Here is a 16,711-nt window from a genome sequence, read left to right as displayed (position 1 = left end):
CTGTTAATTTTCACCACATTTCTGGCAGACACACTCTTGAAGTTGCATATATACATATAAGAATGTATCTATATAAGGTCCAATCACAACAGAAAGGACCATCACTTCAAAAATGAAACATATTCCAAGTTTTCCACTCTGAAATGAAGAAGTTAGCAAAAGCAAGATAAATTCACTGAACCTTCCAGTACCTATAAAGACAGATTACCACCAAAACCTGTTCTTAATGATGTATGATAATTTTTAGTCATGACCTGATTCTGTAATCCTCCTAAACTCTGAACTCACAGCAGTTCTGGGAAACAATGTTCCTTTCCAGGCTTCATAAAACATCACTTGAAAACAGTTTAAAAATTGAAGATCATCAACTTAAAATTAAATTCTACCCTACATATCAATTATCTATGCCTAAAGAGTAGGAAGCAAGGTACTCAATCCTTAATAGACACACCTTAAAGACAACACATTTAAAAGACACCAAAAGCATTTAGTGCATTGCTTCCAAGATGCAGAATACATGAGCCTCATCTTATGGTTACCTTATAATGAACTCCAGTTTCACTGTGAAATTAATAATTATTCACCATTCCATGAATTTAGGTTTAAAATCTTCACATGCATGCAATTTCATTTTAATTATTTCTTTATTAGGTCCAATTTCATTTTCCCTTTGGAGTAAACTTTAGAAGCAGATATGAGTGTTCAATACCCCAAATTGGGGCTCAGGAGACCCTTCTAGTGTAGCAACAAGCTACACTAAAATGAGTACTGAAAGAGGAACAATATTCCAGGGAGTAAGATAACAGTGGTAGGGATGCAGTATGGAATGGCACAGCATCGCTGCATGGCTTTACTCTTGAGATGACCCCATGTCAGCATGGTCAGGTCCACTGAAGCTCCTGGACTGAAACAATTTACTGGGCCCTTTCATTTCCCACAGAGAATTTCTCAAGAACCTCAGTGTCTAGGTTTTGACAGATGAAACTCAGTTCCTGAAATCAAAGACATCTCTGGAAATTGAAGTCTAGCACAAACCCACCACTGCAGCTCCTGGCACTGCAGATGAAATAAAAATAGGGAGCTGCTTGAAGGCCTCTGTCAGATTCCACTGCTTGCAGGGCTTGTCACCTTTCAAGAACAGAATCTTTGACGGGGAACACTGATATTTTGGGCTTTTCCATCTTCTTGCCCTAAGTAGAACTTGCCCTTCAGATATTTGGTTCTCGTTGTCTCAGACAGCAATAAGATAGTTTCTGACCATCATAGATGGTTATTGGGTTCTTACATAAGAAAAACTGCACAGACAATCAAAGTGGGAACACAGAGCATTTAAAAGCTGTCCTTCACAGCCAGTAGTACCCAGGTCACCTTTTCAGTGATACCATAAGGCCAAGATGACCTGAGTAACTGTGTCAGAAACACCAGACTTGGGTATGGATTTACTAAAACTGTCAGAAAAGGAGCAAAAGTAATTATGGATAGGTTAACTGGGAGAAGGACAAAGACAGGAAAATACAAAGGTGCTGAAAAGGAGAGTGAAAAAAGTAAGAAGTCTCTTGTAATCAGGGCTGTCTGAGGATGCATGTGGCAACCCTGTGCTCCACCCCTACAGATTTAATAAGCACGACAAACCAAACCCACTGTTCTGATAATACCAGAGGGGCTGAACCCATTTCTGCAGTCAGGAGAATAAGCATCCTGCTGTCACCTCAACAGGATCGGTACTCCCAGAACCAACATCTTCCCAGTCCTTTCCCATTACACTGCTGTATCCTGTCCACTTTTATGTTCTATATCTGTTAAAATCACACTTCAGGAAGGAGAGTGATATTACTGTAGTTAAAGCTGTTATGCTGTCACTACAAAAAAAAAAAAGGGTAGTTAGATTTTCCATTTGATTTCCAGGTTGATTTGACATTCAGAGCATTTTCCTTGCTTTGGGTTATGATGGGACCACACTATATAGAATTGTCATTCAATGAATGACATATTACTGATTTAGTTTCATGATCTTCTATTGGATTATATAGTCAGGAACACAGCATGAATTTTATGCTAGCTAATGAAGTATCTGGTCTATTAAAACAAGATTTCAATTAGAATTTCCCCTTTTTTTTTTTTTTGAAATGTACTCTTTTTAAGACTACATGCTTGAATTTACTTCCAATTTGCTTTTTAGTTTACTGTGTAACCATGGCTACTTCTATCTTAAATGGATTATTCCTGTATTTAATGGACAATACATATGACCTGGATCCTACAGTTTGCATGTTTTTCCTGATTAAGCACCCATAGATGTGAACAATCTTCTGACTAATTTTGCCAAAGATGCAGAGGATTACTTTGTTTTCTGTTGCAGACACTCTCAGGATGACCCTTTCATTGCAGAGTTAACCTATCTGAATTACCAACCCATTAAATTAAATGAATTGTCAAAGCTGAATCTGACAATCCTGTACAAAAAGCTATTCATCAAGAGATTTGTAATGCAAGTGAACAATGAGAACTTAAAGTAGCAATATTAAGGTCGGTAAAAGTAGTGCCAATTAGTGCTGTAATATTTCTAATGTCATACACTTTCGCAGCTCCTAATAGTGCCATTCATTTAACATGTTCCATAGGACATGGGCTTAACCTGAAAGCTTTATGGCAAACATCAGGAGCTTTGATATAGTTCAGACTGCAATTTTTCCAGTTTGTATTTTCAAAGATTAGCTAATCCTTCTATAAATTGCATGTTCAAATATAGCCTCTTAAGTACATGGACAGAAAACTCCCACAGCTGAATTATCCCTCAATATCCAGCCATAATACATGTAATTCCCACACTGCTCTGTAGTAACTCCAGCAACACATTAACTCTCCTTCCTACTGCCTCTCCTCAAAATGGTCCAGTTAGTCCAAAAATGTCTTCAAGACCACTTTGTTTTGTTTGAAATGTGGAAGCTACAAGCAAATGGGAGCGAACCCACACCTATATTGTTGCTCCTGACTTCTTTTCATTTCAGATACTGGAAGTACCTCATCTGTTTACTCCCGATTTTGTTGCCAGCCCCATCCAAAGACTGTTTATCAATCCTCCAGGTGTTGGTCTGAACTCCTCAGCACTCATACAGTGCATCCTGATGGGAGTCAGTCCCAGGATCCTAAAGGGTTTGGTCACTGCAACCATTCCTAGGCCATGGACAAGGTGATGTTTTTTTCATCACAGACATACATGGCACATGGGAACTGCCACTCTAAACATCAGTATTCTCAACTTCAGTACTGCTTTCACATCTTTTTGTCCCTCAGGAGACTCAAAACAGTAGATATCAAGTATTAGAATAGCACTGACTGCAAAATCTCACTCCTACTGATAACTCACTCTAAAACCATGGATGTTTCAAAGAGTTTTTTAAGAGGAACTGAAACACAAGGGAATAATCTTGAGCCTTGACCATGCTCTGCATATACCTCTGCATAGAAACGATGCTAGTGATTCAAACTGCTAATAATTTTCACCCAATTTACTCTAGCAGCAAAATAGTCTAGACTTTCCTAAAAAAAAGTCAGCACAAGTATCAATAGCCCTGTCTTAATGTACTTCAAGGATGATACACTGTGTGATTGAACACACAGTGAGGAACAACAGGAAAATATTTAAGATTTAATCAGGCCACATTTTCCTTCCTGAGATTAGTTCATTAATCTCTTCATCTCTTCAAAGCTGTCACAACAGGATTTTTCTTCTCAACTGTTTATTTGTTTAAAGAACAAAGAGATATATAAATCATTATTTTCTTTTTCGCTCCTCCCCCCCAAGTTGTCCAGAATATTTATAGGTTCTTTCAGATCAGGCAGTGTGTCCTATAATCACTGAAGATATGTAAAATAAAGTCATCCTATTAAACTTTTGCCTCTACATGCCTCTACAAGCTGCTTTGGTAAGCTCAAAATAAAACCAGACAAGAATAAAATGCATTAGTCCATCATATAAACAATGGAACATTTTGTTTCAAAAATTCTGAGCATTTCAGTAATACTTTTCAGGATTTTTGTTTTTCTTTTTCATTCTGAGAAAGAGAAAAAATTTAATTTCATGTAAGAAAAAAAAACAAAGTTTCATACAGAACTCATGAAAACACCCAACAGAATTTCCACAAGACTTACTCTCTGCTGGGTTACCCAAAGACTTAAACATAAGCTAATAGAAAGATTTTGTAAAACTGTTAATAGACTAAGTTTTTTTTTTTAAATCATCAGCTAAAGCAAGCTTCCTTCTTCTATTCATATTACAGGAAAACTGTGTACTTATATTATTTACTATTGCTATAATTTTTGTCATTAAACTACCATTTGATGTCTTCTAATTCTTGGTTTGGTTAGTGAACAAAAAAAATACAGAAATCATTTTTCATTTCAATACATCAGTTAAAAACTTGCTGAATTTCTGCATAATTTAATATAGAATATTTATAGCTTCAAATGAATTAATCACACAGGAAAATTACAGACATCATTAGTCAATTATGCATACCACCACAGGGCGTGCAAATGCAAGACTCCAATCATACAAGATGTCTTCAAGTGTTACTGAAAAGAGCTTTAAAAACCATGGGCTAAAGTCATACTTGTCACAAATATCTGAAATTCCTTGAAGTTTACAGTATTGCTCTCCAGTGGAATGAAACAATTTACCCACTTACCTCTAAGCTTTTTGATAATTTCATTTCTAACAAATCTGATCTGTTTGTAGAATGTAAATACAATTAGCTCCTCAAGTACAGATTGTTTGGGGGGTTTGGGCACCAGAAGCTTTAGCTGTATATTTGATTAAATAATTATTTCCTTCACCTGCTGCACATTTCAGTGCAATGGCAGCTCTTTGGAGAAAAGTAGGGTTTGTGTCAGAAAAGATTTTTTTAAGATATCCCGTAGAGCCAAGAACTCATGGTTAGATGTGTGTAATTAAAATCTTTATCTAAAGGAAATAATTAAAAGTTTTGTTACTACAACATTAAATTTAAAAGTTGGGTACACAAGTAAAAACATTTAACTTTGCAGCATCACTACAAGTGCTGTATTCCACTAAATATAATCAATCAATTGGGGTCAGCAATTCCCTTGCTTGCTTTTTGGTGTTAAAATGTCTTTGGGTCACAGCCATAAGATCCAAAAATTGCAGTGCAGAGGTAGCTCATCCAATTTGGAGCAGGACAGAGGCAGGACCACACCAGGGCCCAAACCTGAGGCCACTTGCTCTGGTACATCCTCTGTACACCGATACAGATATACTTCTGCTTCTGAACCTAATCTTGTTGCAGTCAAGTGGTTTATTTCTGTATCCTGTTCCATATGTGCTGGCCTCAGCAGGATGCCCCATTGCAGGGGTCCTGCCACAGCACCGCTGCTCAGAGAGCAGCACTCTGCACACCAGCTACAACAGAGCATTCTGGCTGGCAGACCCTCCTAAAAGGCTGGGGATGGCAAGGATGGAGAAACCTCCACAAAGCACCTTATATGCAAGAATAAACTACCTCACAAGCAAGGAAATACAATCAACCTCTGCAGGAAAAAAGAAATAACAAAAGCTGTGTTTGGCAGTGCAGCAGCACTAAAAGAAGAGATGATGAAAGAGTAAACTATGATTCAAATCTAAATGACACTACAAAACTTAGACTAAATTAATTTCATAATTTTTTTTTTCCAGAGTTGACCTTGTTGCCATCATCTTGATCCTCACAGAAACACAATGAAATCTTTTGTGTCTTTAAGCGATCAAAACACCTCTCCACGGAAAAGGTTGTGGAACCATGGAATCATTGAGGGTAGAAAAGACCTCTAAAATCATCAAGACTAATTAGTGCTGCATCCAGAGACAGAAAACTCACATGACTAAGCTGAGATAGTCAGGTTGGCACTGGGTGTTGAACGTCTAAGCTGTGAGACAATACTAATTCTTCATGTTTTTCCTTAAGCTGTTTACATCAGTATTTTCATAAATTATGCATCTATTGAGCAACATACGGATTTAACTTGTCTGGAGAAAGACAGATCTGTGTTTGTGGAAAACTCCTATTATAGTCTTCTTTTAATTATTCCTCAAATCCTCTCCTGTCACCACAGAAATAATTTGTAGTTGTTCGAGGAGTTTAAGGTCAAAACACCACAAAGCCACTCAGTCCTAATTCATTCTCTAGACTACACTTTTAACCTTTTTCTTTTGCTTCTACTACTCAAATTCAGATGAGTTTTAAAGCAATGATGTGGTCTTCTCTCTGTGGCACAATATAATTGTATTGAAGCCAAAGCACAGAAGCCCTCAATGAGATTAAATTCAGTTCTTCATTTAATCAATTTCACATGGAATAGATTTTTACCATCTTTCCTCTTTCTACTCTCTTCAGGTAAGTTTACTTTTTCTTTTCCCCCTGTTATTTATATTATCAGCTATTTTTCTAGTCATATATCTAAATGTAAAAAGATAAAACAGTGAAGTTAGTGGCTGTCTGCCCAGTTCAGCTTCTGTATGAGACAGAATCATAAAGATTGGTTACATTGTGTACCTTTGCATTAGTATCTAGAAAAGCAACTAAGCATTCCAAGGAATTTGCATTTCCTTTGGTTACTTCTCTCTGTGCACAGACTTTTTCAGGTGTTTCAGAGTGACCAGGCAGAACTGAATGTTTTACATAAACTTGCCAACAGAATGTAACACTGACTCCTGAATTTGAAAACATACTACAAAGACAAAATTTCAAAGATTTTTCCTCTCACTTAATGCATAAGCCAATAAACCACTTAACATTAAAAATTATTCAGCCTAACTATGCTGCAGAGGAAGACACTAAATACTACTGCAACAATAAGTGTAAAAAATGAACTTGTTAAAGTTCACAGGAACAAGGAATTGAAGGTTGATAGCAGTGTTAGTACTGAGACCCTGCACACATCCGCCAGCTGAGAGCACAGCTTAAAAGAGGCTATGTATAAAAAAAAAAAAAAAGTAGCATAACTGTGACAATTATTTTATGAGGTGCTTTCACATTCTGTATTCAAAATTAGATAAATCTATTAAGAAGACAAGGAGAAAGAGGGGGGGATGTCTTCATTTTGCATGATGTACCACTACAGACTTTGAGGAAAAAACTATAAAATTACCTGTTTCATACAAATTTTCTGAGTTTTGACATGTTTTAGGCACGCTTGAAAGCACACAGCTAAGAAATAGCTTTGTGTAACATCCACTCAGAATGGTGGAATTCACTATGAAGCCAAATGTCACTTTATTAGAAAAAAGGAACATGAACAGATTAAGAAGGAAGCTCAATAAGCTCATACTGTAACTATACAGATCTTACCACGCTGACTTTTCTTCAAGTGCAATCGTTGATAGAAAGAAAAAAAAGTTACAGAATAAGTTCATTGGTTGGGGAAGAAGGAAAAAAAAAAAATTACTAGAGGTGGTACTTTACTTGGGAAAGGTTCTATAAGGCATCAGATGGCATTCATATTTTCAATTACAAACTAGGATTTTTTTTACAAATAAAAAATTCAATTTCAAAATCTGGAAGTGCAAATATTTACAGGGAAGGTACCTGCCCTAGTATTTCTACCAAAGTTAGTCCTATTAAAAATAAATTATAATAACGAAATAGTGACATTCTTTCATGTTAAACTCAAGCGAATCTCATCAAAAACACCACCCTGTAAAATATCTAGGGTTTTATATTGAAAGTTGAAGCGTTTGGGAATTTTAAGCTCAGCTTTAGCAACGAAGACCTTGAAAGTCTCCCTGCAACACCAGTTTGAATTGTCGAGCCTGGTCCTTAATTTAGCTGTCGACCAGGAGATGGCAGCAGTTCCCACTGAATTTATTTACATAGCTACGAAATTACAGCATATTAAATCCCAAACAAATACGGAGCATATGCAAATTATAAATATGAAATCATAAATCCTACAGATGCTCTTAAAATATAATTCTTCATCAGGGAACTGTATTATATGTGTATTTCTATTTTACTTGCATGGTGATCATTTGCTTCTGGGTCACCTTCAGAAATGAATTAAAAATTGATGTATTTTCATATGTGGTGGCATATTCTTTGCAAGTCAGAAACCGATGATTTATTCCCTTATTTATAGATTCAGTAATAATACACTGCAGAACACGGAGTGATTTGTGGGTAGTGGTGGATAAAACTTCTAAAGTGTGATTTACTGCTGTAAGGAAACATCCACAAAGTCAAGGATAAAGATAGGGTATGAGTCCTAGGTATGAGGGTGTTATCAGTCCAAAGAAACTGGACTGAGGGGCAATAGGGGCAACATAACTGCACTAGTGGAAATAAGGAGCAGCCAGAAAAAGTGAGGAGACCTAAACACAAAACAAAGAGAGGAGCTCTGTAATCTCTCTCAAAGTTAAAAGCTCACACAAATCCCAAGAAATACAATTATTCCACAAACCTGGGCCAGCAGACTTTGTTGTGATTTTATTTTTCCACCTGTAGAAAGATCAGCAGCACAGTCCAGCTGAACCAGAAGTACAACTGCAGCTTTGTCACAGTAGGAACGTGAACCAAAGGCTGGCAATATTTAATGCATCTGTTCCCTTGTGATGGAAAGCACGGAAGAGTGGGATCATAACTGACCAAAGGGCTTTTTCCTCTCCTAACCCTAGACAGATAACCCTGGCTTTGCTCTCACGCTGGCTGTTAGAAGGCAAAGAGTTCTGTGGAACAGAGGCAAAGCCATCCAACAAGGAAAAAAAAAAAAAAAAAAAAAAAAAATCTGTCTTTCAGCAATGGTGCAGACTTTCAAAACCCAAAGGCAGCCCCCAGCTCACAGAACAAGGACTGTTTCGCACTGACTCCCCATGGATAACACTGCTTTTGCATACCCCAGGTGTCTGAACTCTGATGATTCTCTATATGATTGCTCGAAACATGCCTTGGTATCAGCCTCTCACTGACCTAGATTTGCTCCCATGATATTCAGAGTCTTTTCTTGGTTAGAGCAGCTCTCTCAATGCACCAAATTTATGGATTTGGGGGGAAAAATAAAAACCAAACAAACAAAATATCCAACCAGGAAAGAAACTTACTTTGTTACAAGCTGCATCCCAGAGAACAGCAGACTAGAGAGTTTGTCTGTTACTTGCAGAAACAAACAAAAAAAAGGCAAATTACCAGAGAATCCAGTCTGTAATATTTCAGTTCCTTCCTTTCTGGCTCGTACAGTCTTTTTGGCTACTTAATTTAAGAAACTACTAACAATATTAACGTAAATGAGAACATGGAAATCAACCTTTAACAACTGAATGGTCTCCTATTTTACAAATTGTAGGTAGCAAGATAATTGTGTCTAACACAGGTTGGAAGGTTTAGCCATACTTGCAGATGGCATCTGATGAAAAATTATGTCTTCATGATGATATATCAGCGGTCACTCACATTTGCTAAGAGTGCTAGACCTCCAAAAAAAACCTGCAGAACAAAAAAAGAAATACTTCCACATCCTGCTGTCTTGATTTTTTAAAATCTATTTATATTTAAATCTGAGAGTGCCTAATCTGTCCTACCTGATGAGGCTGAAAGCTTGTCACATTATTTCTTTACTAGTTAAATGAAGCAAACAAATGAAGAGCCTGCTATAAAACGGGCTAGAAAACCACCAGTAATGTGACAAGAACAAATTTTTAAGGCCTCTTTCTCTGGCCTCAAAAGGAGACACTTCATTATTCTGGCAGAAAGAGAGGCCAAAAGAAGAGACGATCGGCTGACACACCGTGCAGATGACAAGAGGGTTATGCTGTGTAGGCAGGTGGAAGCATTCTGAAGAAGGGGCAGAACTTACAAACACCACTTGTGAGCACCACATGGTGAAAGCACCTGCCAGTCCCTCAGTAAAGCGATGTACATCTCTGTGCCTGTCAGATCTGTCTCAGTTTGTCTGGTCCCCTCCTTGCCACACGAATTTATGCAACTACGAAATCTTGCAGCACCTTTACAAGGCAAAACCATCACGTGCTTTGTTTTGAGATTAGCCAGCTCCAGTGTACTCGGGACAATCCATAAATCCTGCTCAGCACTCCAGGTGGTGGAAGCAGAAGCAGCCTCACAGACAGCTGCAGCTGTGCAACAGGTATCAACCCAGCTACAAGGGAAGTTGAAGCTCACAATTACACATCGCGAATCAAAAAGGGGCTTTTGATACCTGGCTTATTCACATTAGCTAGAGTTGGCTAGTTTTTCCCAGAATGCCAAAGTTTTTCTCCCTATGAATAGGTTTGGTTTTCTTTCCAGCCCCCTGCCCCCATGTTTGCACAATACTATTATTTAGAATTATCTTATACACCAACACTGAGAAGAAACAAGAATTCTGAGAATTTTTACACTGTTACATTTTTTGCCAGAAATAGAACTTTTATAGTAAAGCTAATCTTCCATAATGCATCTCACAATGTTCTCATCAGCTGTTTATAATTACATGATTTCTGACACCTGCTGTTATTTGACTTCTGAGGTCAATATTTTCCATTTATAACACTTTACTGAAATAATCAAAGTATTATCTTCTACTGGAATATTTTGGTAGTTTATTATTATACTAGAAAAGTGACTTCAACAGATCCTAAGAAAGACTTTAAGAAGTTCCTCTCTTTGTTCTCTTGAAAGATTAAATATACTATGTTCACACATTCTGAATCTTGACCACTTGATAATGAGAACAATCTACTATACATTACTAATATTAGTAATTGGGGCTGAGGCACAGAAAATTTTGATAGTTTTTAAGTTTTACTTTTCAAACATAATACTAAACTCTTGTGGGGGGATGCCAGGTGCCTACCAAAGTCACTCTGTCACTCCCTTCCTCATCTGGAAAGAGGAGAAAAAAATGTAACAATAGGCTCCTTTTCCAGTTATCATCACAGGCAAAACAAACTCAACTTGGGGAAAAATTATTCAAATTTATTACCAGAATAGGGTGATAAAAATTAAAACCAAATCTTAAAAAAATCTTTTCCCCCCAGCCCTCCTTCCTAGGCTCAATTTCACTCCCAATTTTCTCTGCCTCCTCCTCCCCAGAGGCACAGGAGGACAAAGGGGCTGTGGTCAGTTCATCACACATCTCTGCTGCTCCTCCTTCCACATGCTATTCTCCTGCTCCAGTGTGGAATCCCTCTCACAGGAGACACTCCTCCATCAACTTTTCATAATGATATGCAAATATGCAGACTTCTATGTCTGGGCACTTAAAGACTTTGGAATCACAAAAGCAGATGCTTTAATTTAAACTTCTGTCCCGAAAACAACACTTTTCTTTCCTTCCATCATTCTCCTCTCAATAACGAACAACACCTATGCGGGGCTTTGGCAGCTTTTGCTTCCAGAACCTTGATGTAAGGAGCCCAAGATCACAGAGATACTCAAATAGAAAAAGTAATTCCACCAAAACCTTAGGAGATCAATAGCTAGTTGTTTGCTTTCCTTGAGTAAAATGGCAAGTATCTGATTTATTCAAATGCGACAGGTAAGTGATAAGAGAAAATGTTCACTGTGAAACACATTGAGATCTTTCTTTGCTAGGAGGCAACTGCAGATATAAACAAGTGACTCAGCCTCCTGCTAAAAATGCTATTTTCATCCCTGCTTTTCAAAAGGAGCCTTTTGTACAAAATCCACACATTATTCAGCTTTACTAAAATGAAAAATAGATGCCCACTGTCATACAGCTATATTGATTATGAGTGAGAATGTGATCATTTTGTATTAACTTGCCCCACAGCACTGGAGCTCCATCAAAGCATCAGAAGGAAATTAATGCTTTCATATAGAGCCTGAGAAAAATATGAGATGTTGCTCACTTTGCCCTCTAGACAAAGAGGTATATGCCAGTAGCTGAGAGGTAATAGCTTTCAGAAAAGAACATGAACTCTAGACTTTTATTAAAATCATTATTTAATGTGCAAAAAATAATGAAGCCACAGCCTTGGCATTTAAAACAGCAATTTGTAGTCATTACATCTTAGATCATGAGGCTTATTTTGTAAAAAGCCAGTCTTTCTCAAATTAAAAATTCATCATCAACTCCCACAGATTATGTAGTCCTTTAAATGATGCCATTTCATACAGATTTATTCCAGCTAAACAAAGAGCCAGTAAAGTGGCACACATAAAACATCAATTTCACCGCTCTCTCTCTCCAGAAAGACCTATCTACTCCTTAGACTGTTAAGAAATCTCACAGAAGGGTTGACTAATGCATGGATATTTTAGTAATTTCACCTTCCAGGGACATTTTATATCTTAATTTGTCAGTCTCCTTACCCCCACTGTAGATTGAATGGTAAAAAGTAACATTCAACAGAAGGTTTCTTTCTTCTCTTTTCATACTTAGAATGGCAGTCCATGAAGTGAATGACAGTAAGAAGACATCAACTAGCCTAAGTGATCCCTTCTAAATGATGAGCATTTAGCCCATTATGAATATTAGATTTTTGATGGAAGAAATAGGCAGTTAAAACTTGTTCCACTCCAGTAAAAATCCTGTTAAGAACTTGCCTAGCAAAATGATGCAGCCCTACATAACTGATGTGTAATTCTGTTTGATTTTCTTTAAGCAAGAAGTGATTTTTATTAGATAAATCCTTTGGTCTGACAAGAAGTTGCAAGATCACACACCCTATGCCTTACTAGTGGAAGATTTTACTTGGTAACTTGGAGAGGTGTAAATGAGATTTACATGTGTACCAGCAAGAGAACAAAAATGCACTGCACGTTTTCTCTCTTTCCTGCTTCAAGACTTCCTTTAATTACCATTTGAGCTATAACAGTGTCAAGAAGTTGGGATGTCTTTTGAAAAGAACATTGAAAGAGTCAGTTCCTCCCACAAATTATTTTAATATATGGACCTGAATCAGCACGTAACACCACCTGTAATTTAATTTTTGTGTTGAACAGGCATGCTGATTTCAATCCCACTCTTTTCAGCAGAAACAATACATTTAAATTAACGTGTTTCAGAGCACGTCCTCTACTGTCTTCCAAATGTCTACTCAAAACACCTCTCCCACAGATGGCAATGCAGCTTTTTCTATACCCTTCTGCAAACTCTACACCTACCAGATAAGATTGTAATTAGGGGCTAAGCAAGAGGCTAACAATGTTTTATCAAGGGACTACAACATTGCATTTGTTTCCATACTTTCTATCTAACTAAAGGGCTTCCTCTTTAGCTGTATCTGCCAACAGCTCTATCCTAGACTTACCTCCAAATGCCTGGGGCATAAACTTTCTATTAACCCTAGAGCAAAATTTTTACTCAAGTTTTGCAGAATCCTATAACGTTGCATGAAACTTCACAAAAATCCAAACTTACATTGCAAGGCCAACAGAAGCCACGCTCACTAAACTGTTCTTTCCCTGGGATTTATGCAAAATGCTATAATTCCAATTGGAAAATAACTTTTCAATAAAGAGAGAAGAGTGTGGGAATCTGGAAAAGGACTGCAATACAAATGCAGCCTGTATGATGTAAAAATGTGCTTTGAAATGTGTTCTGCTTAGAAACAGGCTGGTGTACTTGTCATGACAACCATTTCAGGAAGTTTAAAAAAAAAGGAAAGACCATCATGACAGACAGTTGGCTCAAAAATAATAAAATGAGGTCTCTGATAAGTTCCTATAATCAAATTATGCCAATGCCCATCCAAAACTAGAGTCTAAAAATCTCCTTGAGATACTTAATCAAATATACCACTTAAAGGAAAAGTGAAAGTTAAGAAATTTAATCAGTGCTGCCAATTGGAAAGATATAATCTCATGGTTACTCACAATACTTCAATTTGAACAATTTCAGAGTGAAGTTGACAGAACTCTGTACAGTCTCAGAATGCTACTCTACAGGCATCAATGAAATTTAGCTCCATGCTTTAATAATTCATTATCAATGAATCTTAGCATCTTTAAAGGAAAAAGGAATATCATAATTTTTATCCAAAAAAACAATCAGAGAAATTATGAAAATAACCAGTACTTTGATTCAGGAAATGCTATCCTTAAGAGTTTGCTTAAAACCTAAAAGTCTAAAGTTTCTCTCTCCAAATTGTCCTCAATTATTCTCACCCTAATGGAAGCTTCACCTTCACCTTCCTGTATTTAACTGCAGAGCTGAGAAAAATATAATGAATATTGACACAATCTGCAGGATAGAAAAGGTAACCTCATCTGGAAGAGCCTGCAGAGGAGACTGGCAAGCCTGCCCCACTCTCAGAACAGTTTAACATGTTCCTTACCCCTCCACCACAATGTTATCAAAAAAATCTTAGAAATCAAAGGACCTCTCCTGAATATATCTAACAGAGTGCTGAATCCTCCAAGATGAGCATCTATTTAAAGATTTTACATGCTGTTCCTCATACACACCTCCTAATTACCTCCAGTTATATCACCACAGACTGACGCAGGCAGTTGTAAAAGAAGGCTGATGCTCATTTTTTAAAAGAAGCATCTTTATATGTAATCCAAACAGCAAACAGATAAAATTCTCCTTTCATATTGCATTATGGCTTGCTGGGTATTATTGCTATGAACTTTAATGTTTAAATTCCAGCAAAATATTAAAAATCAGGCTCTTTTCACTATAGGAAGCTCTATTGTGGGATTTTTAAGCATAAAAATATGAAGAGCATTAATAGAGCTGTGCTGTATCAAAGGAAAAATGAAATTTTAGAACCATAAAAAGGGGTTATTCATTAAAAGTAAAACCACTGAACTGGTCAGACAGGATTTATTTTCACTTTACTCTTTCTACATTGAGCTCACCTTTTCTCCCCAAGCCCAACAAACATTTGAAATGATTATATATTCAAGAACGGTGTATTTGCTGAAAGACAGACAAATACTTCTCTAGCTTGAAACTCAATTTGTGGTTGAGTGATTAATGTCATCTAGGCCTTGCAATTACACAAGTTTGGATGTCACCCAGGGGGTTCAGGTTGTCATGCCAGTAGAAGTACCTATATTTCTTCTCAGTTCAGTGCACACCAGGGCACATTTCCCTAGATGGAGTACAGGCTCCCTCTATAGTTACAGTCTCACAACCAGCATTGCCTGGACCGACTGCAACAGCTTAAATTTAAGTTCCTGTTTCTTTATGGCAAAGCAAAAAGATGAGCAGCCACTCCTGTATAATCTCTGTTCTATCACCTGCCTTCCAATTACTACTCTCTGATTCCCATCACAATTACTTTTTCAGAGGTAGTTGCTAAATACTATCCAAAAATATACCACAATAAAAAGTGATTAATCAAATACAGAGTTTATATTTAGTAACTTCGCTCAAGTCCTGCTTCACATTAACATTTCAGATGAACTCCTCTTTTATCGCAGCCTCATTAATATTCTGTTAATATCATCATCCTTAATTAACAAGTAGTACATACCTTTTGTTCTCTTCCCTGCAGTTTATTTTTTTTTGCATTTATGTTTTCACAAAGTGGATAGGATACTATTTGCATCTCCTATAGCAATCCTATCTTCTGTATGTGAAAACCTGTCACCCCACTTGTCTATTAGTCCGTTCCAGGCCAGGATCTCCAAACCAAATGTCTGGCCACTCCAAACCAGGTGTTTGCTCCTCTGCCAGGCTCTGACTGATAAGAGTGGCTGTGTTTCTACTAAGCTCAGCTTGAATTTTGAAGTGCAAAGTAACCTGCCTTAGCCTGGCTGTTTTCCAGGGGAACGAGTTTCCTACCCACAATTAACTTGCTAACCTCTGCACTTGAAGTTCCTCTTGCCATGCCAGGCAGGTGAACAAAAGTGGTGAATTTGCAGTGGCTCATGCCAGCTGTGCTTGCAATGAACAACATGCAGAGGGACTGTGAGAAACACTGAAGAAAAAGTTTCCTCATCTATATATCATCTGCCCTTTACAGCATGAGTGATTCAGTCCACTTCAATGCAAAAATCACATATACCAGGTTAAACCCCTTCTGACAGTTGTTGGTCTTTCCTCCAAGAAAGAAAAAGAAAGCATGTGCTTAGTTAGGGACAGCTAAACAGGTGTTTCAGGCACAGCTCCCAATTCCACTGAGCAATCGCATGCTCCCTGAGGAGAGCCCTGGTGAGGGTGCTTGGAACTCCTTCCAGGACAAAGAGATCAGGCCTTTAAATAACTTCCTTGGCTTTGTCCTGCAGGAGCTTTAAAGTATTTACATACCAAATTCCTGGATCTCTGAGAGAAGCCAAAAACTCTCCTGCACCCAACAGGAGAAACTTGGATTCCCTCAGCTCCTCTCTCCCTCCCTCCCAGCTGGCAGCAGGAGCAGCGGGTTGGACAGCCTATGCAGATTCCCTGCCAGTATGAATCTCTGCCCACCCCAATTACCAAGCACCTCTTGATAAGGCATCTCTCACATATTGGGTGCTGAGGCAGTCAAACACCAAATCCCTGCCCACAAAGCTGGTAAAGAGCTTCTGGGGCCACACCTGAAATAACACATCCCTCTGCAGCACCTCAGAGCCTTGCAAACCCTACTCACTGCCTCACAAAAAGCCTCCTGTACCACCAAGGCATTTACCCATTTGCTCTCCTTTGTCAGCTGCCATGTGAGCCAGTAAATCCCTTCCACACACAGTCTCAGCATAGATATCTGAAAAGACTCCTTGCTTGATCGGTTTTTATGGCTGAAGCACATTCAGCATCATATCCATAAGAGACA

The 16,711-nt window shown here is 37.8% G+C and overlaps 1 protein-coding gene and 1 long non-coding RNA gene across 2 annotated transcripts in view; one reads left to right on the top strand and one right to left on the bottom strand.

Annotated features, from left to right (window-relative positions):
* Positions 1 to 16,711, bottom strand: part of ROBO2 (roundabout guidance receptor 2) — a 1,044,190-nt gene that overhangs the window by 956,680 nt on the left and 70,799 nt on the right. The window lies entirely within an intron of this gene.
* The window catches only part of LOC121669360, a 28,190-nt gene that overhangs the window by 7,073 nt on the left and 4,406 nt on the right, over positions 1 to 16,711 (top strand). The window contains exons 2-3 of the long non-coding RNA XR_006017739.1: positions 3,009 to 3,190; positions 5,693 to 6,389. This is a non-coding gene — a long non-coding RNA (uncharacterized LOC121669360). The remainder of the gene's footprint in view (positions 1 to 3,008; positions 3,191 to 5,692; positions 6,390 to 16,711) is intronic.

This window comes from Corvus kubaryi, unplaced genomic scaffold (genome assembly GCF_017639235.1).
Source record: "Corvus kubaryi isolate FWS band 111438036 unplaced genomic scaffold, C.kubaryi_AGA036_p1.0 37391, whole genome shotgun sequence".
NCBI classification, from domain to species: domain Eukaryota; kingdom Metazoa; phylum Chordata; class Aves; order Passeriformes; family Corvidae; genus Corvus; species Corvus kubaryi.
This window is presented reverse-complemented; position numbering and strand designations above follow the sequence as displayed.